This window comes from Sciurus carolinensis, chromosome 1 (assembly GCF_902686445.1).
Source record: "Sciurus carolinensis chromosome 1, mSciCar1.2, whole genome shotgun sequence".
In the NCBI taxonomy this organism is placed as follows: domain Eukaryota; kingdom Metazoa; phylum Chordata; class Mammalia; order Rodentia; family Sciuridae; genus Sciurus; species Sciurus carolinensis.
This window is the reverse complement of record NC_062213.1, coordinates 56,101,302-56,108,786: the sequence shown is the minus strand read 5'-3', so window position 1 is coordinate 56,108,786 and position 7,485 is coordinate 56,101,302.

Genomic DNA, 7,485 nt, shown 5'->3' with positions numbered 1-7,485 from the left:
GGCTCCTTCTCTCTCTCCTTCTTTATTGCCAGGGAGTCAGTAGCTTGTTTCACTATGATGTACTGCCTCACCACAGACCCAGAAAAAATAGAGCTAGCTAACAATGGACTGAAACATCTGAAATCATGAGCCAAAATCTTTCCTCTAAGTTGTTTTGCTCAGTTATTTTGTCACAGTGACAAATATACATAGTTGCTATGGGTCAAGAATGTAGGAGCAGCTGCAACACTGGCTCGGAATGGATGTAGGCAAAGTGTAGACCCAGACTTTCATCATCCAATGGTTTGGGGCTGGAGGATCTGTCTCTAAGATGGTCCATGCACATGGCTGATCACAGAAAACCATGGTTCCTCCCAGGCTGTTGGCAGTAGGCCTTATTTACCATTGCATGGACCCATTCTATAGGGTTTCTAAATATCCTTTCTGCACTTCTAGACATTAGCTTCTCACAGAAAAAATAATGAGAGAGAGAGAGAGAGAGAGAGAGAGAGAGAGAGAGAGAGAGAGGCAGATGCCACAAAGTTTTTTATAACCTATCCAATAGTATTTATGCTATGGTCACACAGATCAACCCTGATACACTGTGAGAAGGGACTACACAAGAACGAGTACATCAGAGAGTGGAGATAATTGGGGCCATCTTGTAGACTGGCTACCATATGTGAATATGTGCTTAGGGGACACTGTCAGCACAAAATGTACCAGAACCCACACAGAACTGTATATACCAACATGACTGGAATCATGCCTGAGGTCACGGGGATGTAAGCTGTGGTGTTCCAGATGCTTGTTCCTGCTATGCTTCCCAAGCCTCCCACCACTCATACCCGATCATTTCCTTGGTTCTTTGAGTTGAACCCAGGAGGATGTTCAAGTTTTCAAAAACATCAACATGCAAACTGATCTAGAATTTTACAATTACAAGTGTAGTAGATGATCTGAAAATGGCATACATCTTGGATTGATTAAGTCATTTAGAAAGTTTATCTCTTGGTTTTCTTTCACCCCCAAGCTACAGCACACAGACTACAGAAGCCAACACATGACTCTCTGCCTTTTAACAGGAGAATGTAACAGAACAGATGCTCCAATTTTATGGAGCAGGACAAGACACAATACAAAAGGAAACAAATCTGTATTCTCATAAGGACAAGATTCATTTTGGTTTAAGTGTATTTAACATTGCAACAGACTATGAGGGTCATAGAGGTTGATAAACACATGCTCCAAAGTCATGAGTCTTTGAAATACAAGTAACTAAGTCATTGGGTGGGTGTAGAAAAAAGTATTTCCACTCACAGAGTAGGCTAAAAATTCTTGGTCTTAAAGACAATTAGTTATCCAACATCCATCCATCTCCATTTCCTTATTAACAGACTCAATTTTGATTTCGAGTTTTAAAAAAACAAAAACAAAAACCCTTCCCCATCTTCTCTGGGAACTTGGAGTGGCCATGTGATGCTGTTCTGATCAATAGTTTACAGCATGTCTGCAGGTGAGTTCTGGGTTCTGCTTTCCTGATACATGGTCCTATTGTCCTGCTTAGAAAGACAAGACAGCTACTAGAGTTAGAGTCAACACAGCCACCTTGCAGCCATGAGAGAACAGTCAAGAGAATCAAAGAGCTCTGCAGTCACCAAACAACCAGTCACTGATTGGCTCTGTACTTGTTTGAAAAAAGAAACCCCCCAGTGTATGCTCTTACTGTTGTTGGGTTTTCTGTTCCACTCAGTTGGACTCAATGCCTAATGGACACGGCTCACCAAGATATTTTTAAATCAACCCTACTGAAGTGAAAGTTTTGTTGCATTGATTGTTAAATGTAAATTTTTAAATAAATTATCTTCAAAGAATTGGTTTTAAAGTATTAGATTTGTAAAAACCATTATTGTTGATCTTCTGAAAAAATTATCTCACAATGATCCTGGAGTGAAGACCTTGTGAACAGATTAATGCCCTCTCAGGAACAAGTAAGATCTTGCTCTCGTGTGACTGAATTCTTGCTACCAGAGTGGGTGGTTATAAAGCAAGGTTACCCCTGTCTTGTCCCTTCCATACATGCTCACTTGTCACTCTCGAACACTCTCCTGTTGTGTGATACAATCTGACATGTCAAAATGCAGCACTAGGAATACAACAGAATGAGCCAAACATCATTGCCCTATGTAAATGTATGATTAAAAAAAATGCAGTCTATAAAAAATAAATAATTATAAAAGAAAAAAAATGCAGCACGAGGCCCTTGCTAGATGTGGCTTCCCCATCCTGCTTCCAGAACCTTGAGCTACATAAACCTCTTTTCTTTAAGAATTACCCAGTCTTAAATATTTCTGCTGCAGCACAGAAAATGGACTAAGATGCCCATTTACATTCTCATGAAAACACAATCTTTTTTCTGAAGGAACTTAACAAATTGATACCTTTGTATTTCCTGAGAATAGGTGTATAATATTTGCTTTCCCTCTGAGTTGTAAGCTCCACAAGATCAGGGAATGTATTGGTTGTGCTTGTGCCTGTGTCCTAGTCCCTGAAGAAAAGGGTACAAAGCAGAATGTTTTACCCACACTGTCTCTCAAGGAACCAGTGGCAAAGTCCAAGTGGAGTGTGCTTGGTCCAAGGATTTACAGAATTTAGGGACTGTCAAAGATGATGTCCATGCCAAATTCTGCTAACTGAAATGTTCAAGCTTTTCTATTTACCACTATTTGTTTTCCCCCTTCACTATAAACTTCTGGGGGGCAGGAACATGACCAGGGATGACAATCTCCACAGAGCAATCTGGGCCAAACTTCCAACCTTCCAGCCAACCAACAGTGCCCCAGTTCCTAATCTCTTAATTACCTCAAACAGAAAAAATACCTCTGAATGCTTTCATGTGTGTGTGTGTGTGTGTGTGTGTGTGTGTGTGTGTGTGTAGGCCTGCATTTTGAAGACAGACAAAAAGCTGGGAAATCTCTATTTACATTGGTGGACAAGTAGGCATCTGGAGAGCACTTAATTGTGGTGATAATTTGCTCCCATGTAAAAGCTGGGTTTTGGCGTGTATCATGAAGTTATTTGGCTTTTCAGAAGGGTGCCATTCCTTTACTGGGTTCTATACAAAACTGAAGGAAAGAATTCAAGATAAGTCATTTTTGGACTATTAAAACAAATCCAAACCCAAATGAAAAGGCAATGAAAAACTGGTAAGACATCTCACAATTCATGAGAAAACTTGAAAATATAATACCTGGTGAGAAATATCTTATTGTTTGCTGTTTATTCTACTTCTTTGCTCTAAGCATCTACTACAATGGAAAGGTCCCAGAATGACTCCTGTTTATCTAAAAGTCTCCTCAGTCTGAACTGTCTGGGACTCAAAGGACATAAAAGCAGGAAGTGGGACCAGAGAGAAGGGGAGGGAAGGTCTGCTTGAAGTTGCATTTCTGGGCACAGACTGCACACTGTGGACTGTGGAGCTGAGCAGTCTTAGTGACAGCAGGTGGCCCAGAGACCAGGATTCAGATCACTTGAGAGCTTATCAATGCAGATGACTTGGGTCTGAAAGGAGCCAGATAGGATTTCTAGTAAATAAATAAATCTCTGACTTAGCGGTGATTTAATTATAGGTAGGAATTTTATGAGCTGCTTCATTTTCTACTGAAATAGAATATTCCAGTAGAATATCCATTATATTTAGGATATACATCCTAAATCATAGTGTTATAATTACTAAATAAAAAATAAATGTGTACTATATGAGGATAAAAATCATCTTATCAATGCTTTACTTATTTGATAGATAGCTCTTTAAAAGGGGAATTTTCCCCCCTGGATTTTAATGTAACTTTAAATACTCTTAAAGAATTGTAATAAAAAATGACTTTAGAAAAAAATCTGATAGTTCTCCTCAGTGCCTTGTAGTTAAGAATTTTTAAAAAGTTATTGATAAGTTATCTATGATAGAGGTAATCCAAATGAAGAACTCATCAGAAAATATCAGAAATACAGAATTAATAAATCTATGGGAGAGTATTATATACTTTTATACTTCATCACTATAATGAAAGTAGTAGGATTAGATGCAGAGGGGCGATGCTGCCTCTTCCAAGGACTAAAATACTTTGGAATAGTATTCCACTGAAAGATTTTTTAAAATCTAATGGGGCCAGAATACTTATTGAAAAGTTGTGACCTTATAGTTAAAGTCACTTTCAAGTCAAAACACGGGTGTGCTGTGATCTTCTCTATCTACTTTCTGGGAAGTCAAACTCAAAATGCTGAACTTGAGGTCAGAAAAATGATAGGATCCAGCCTACAGCTAACATTAGTGCTAATAAAGTTGCATGAACATTTAAAAATGTTGCTTAGTATGCTGACTTCCCTTCTTTTAGATAACTAGCTGTGGAACAGCTGGGTTATATGGTAGTTCCATTCCTAGTCTTTTGAGGAATCTCCATACTGATTTCTATATTGGTTGTATTAATTTATATACTATAGCAACACATCCATCCCAATGTTTACAGCAATGCAATTCATAAGAACCAAGTTATATGGAGCCAGCCTAGGTGCCCTTCAACAAAGGAATGGATGAAGAAAATGTGTTATATATACACAAGGGAGTTTTACTCAGTCATAAAGAAGAATGAAATAGTATCATTTGCCGGTAAACGGATAGAACTGGAGAACAAGAAGCTAACTGAACCAAGCCAGATTCAGAAAGTCAGTAGTCCAATATTTTCCTCTCATATGTGGAAGCTAGAGAGAGGGAGAAAAAAAATGAATAAAAAAAGCCAGGGGAGGGGATCTCATGAAAATAGAAGGGAGACCAGTAGAGTAGAGGAAAGGGATGGAGGGAGGGGGAAAAGAAGAAAAGGGGAGGAACTATGCGTATGTATGGATATATTGCAATGAATCCCACTTTTATGCATAACTACAATGTAGCAACTAAAAAATAAATAAATAAATAAAAGGAAGACCAGTAGAGTAGAGGAAGGGGGTCAGGGGAGAGAGGAAGAAAGGGAAGGGGAAATACTGGGAAACAAAATGGAGCAAATTATGTTTCATGTGTATATTTCACAAAGCACTCCACTGATATGTACAATTATAATGCTGGAATAAAAACGTAATAAAATAAAGAATAAAGTTGTTTTTTGTTACTGGTGTTTTCACAACTTGCAATAGAGACAGCACAGAGCAATTTTCCATGTCTGTTCTGAAGTGCTAACAGGCAAATAAATGAATACAACTCTGGGCCTTTCCCATGAAAGGATCCGTAAGAAGACCTCTCCATGTCTGAAGCTGAGTCTGGCTGGACTTCTTTCCTGCCTTCATGCCTGCGTTTTCATCCTGAGGTTAAAAGCAGAACTATTTCACCTGCATGTCCCAGTTTCATCTGTGGAGCTGGGGTTGAAAGAAACACAGATGGAACCAATGAGTTTTATTGTGTGGACAGTGTGATATTCACTCTCAAGTGAACTTGTTTTCTGTGTATACATAGAGAAAAGTTTAACAAGCCATCATTGACTCTGACAATGGGGGCATAGGAGTGGCTCTCAAACCAAGGAGCAGAGATTATCGCTTTGTGAGGACAAATTTGATTAAGAGGCAACCCTTGTGCACTATTTGTGGGATTAAACAGGGAGCCAAATGCTTAGCTTCAATATAACCATCTTTCCGGCAGCCTTAAGGAAAAAGCTGCCTGTCAACACTTGGGTAAACAATATGAGTGATGGAAGGAAAAGTGCTCAGAGGCAGGAAAGCAACGGGCATTGAAAGTTTATAAGACCTGCATGCAATTCATGAAAAGACCAGAATGCTCATAAAGAAAATGGATTCTGTGCCCTCCCCTCCACACACACCCCACAGCCCCTAGACTCAAGGAATTCCCCTCTGTTTGCAATGAATACAATAAGCACTCTAGTGTTTGTGCCAAGAAAGTAAAAGAGCACAGTTAACATAAAATCATGAGGCATCTTTTACAGTCACACACGGCCATTTCCTTTGTCTCTGCCCTGTAGGCCAGCAAAATGCTACACATGGAGACACAAGCCCAGCAAACAGCTTTTTGCTACAATATTATAAGGAGCTATGAGCCAGACTCAAATGAACACTCTAAATCTGGATACACAAAATCTGTTCATGCAGCCTAATGTTTAATTTCTGTTCAAAGCCTCTAAAACAAAACGCAGTGAATCATGTTTTGCTCAGAAAGCATGGGTTGGTGCAGAAACAAGCAGCTGAGGTGGAGGGGACTGTTAACAGAGGAGTGCAATGAAGGTCATGCAAGAGATTATCTGCACTGATCTCATTGCTAAAAATGTCCACTTCCCACCTTGAAGATCAGAGTTTGCAGAACATTTTATCTTTCTCTGTTGATGGAGAATCTTGGAGAACGATGGCCACTAAATCAACTAAATTACATTCAACAAATACTGATGAGCATTCTTTATGTTTGTCACATGTGCTTATACAAAAGAAAACAAGGAAATGACTAAACCCAGTCCCCATCTTTGAGACTCCTATAGCTTATTAAGGGAGTTTATAGTAACTCCCTAGGAGATGGTCTACAAAGTACTAATTGGCTTCAAAGCAGAAGTAACCTGTTAATTCAATTATCCATCTATTTATTTCATTTATTCATACTTAAGATACTTAAGGAGATTGTATCAGGACACTCTTAAAACTGATTTTTAAAATATTTAAGTTATTTTCTTATTAGTTTTATCTTCTTTTCTAAAACCTTTCTATCACAAGGTTTTCTAAAAGCAGTCTGAAACTAAACTAAATTAAATTAACAACTTATAACATTTAAAACATAAGGTATGCTTCTGGAAATAAGGGACAGAAATAGAAAATAGATATCCCCAAATTCAAATTCATGCATAGCTCTATAGTTCTACAAAATTGCCCTCAGACTCTCTTCCAGACTACTATAAAACATACTTATAAATCAGAAACAGAAAAGCACATTGATACCAATAAAAGTGATGGCTGACAGCAGAGCCGAGATGGAAAAAATGTTTAAAGCAAATGGAGGAAGTGAAGGATAGTTATTAAAAGTCAAAAATGTTCCCTCTGTTAGATTGAGCAACCAGTTAGACATGCATAGGGATTACTAGAAGCAGCAGCTGCATTGACTTAATCATAAAGGATCAGCTGATAACATGGGAGAATGGAGGTAACAAGTGAAAAACTTCAAAGACCACAATGTTCGCTAGGAGCTAGGAGCTCTACCCACCTTAATAATCCCTGGGAAATCACATCATTATGTCATTGTTTTCTATAATGGTGGCCCTGAGTCATCAAGGAAAACCTTAAATCCTGTTTAGTATTCTCTATTTTAAAAAGCAGGAAATGTTTTGGGGCCAGGAGTCTGAATAATGCATTTTAGAGTTTTATAAGCAAGATTGGTTGGATACACATTTCACATATTCCCTGGGCACTGTAATCTCTAATTAATCAGGGGCTTGATCAATGAAATGTTCTTCTAAAAGTTTTCTCTAA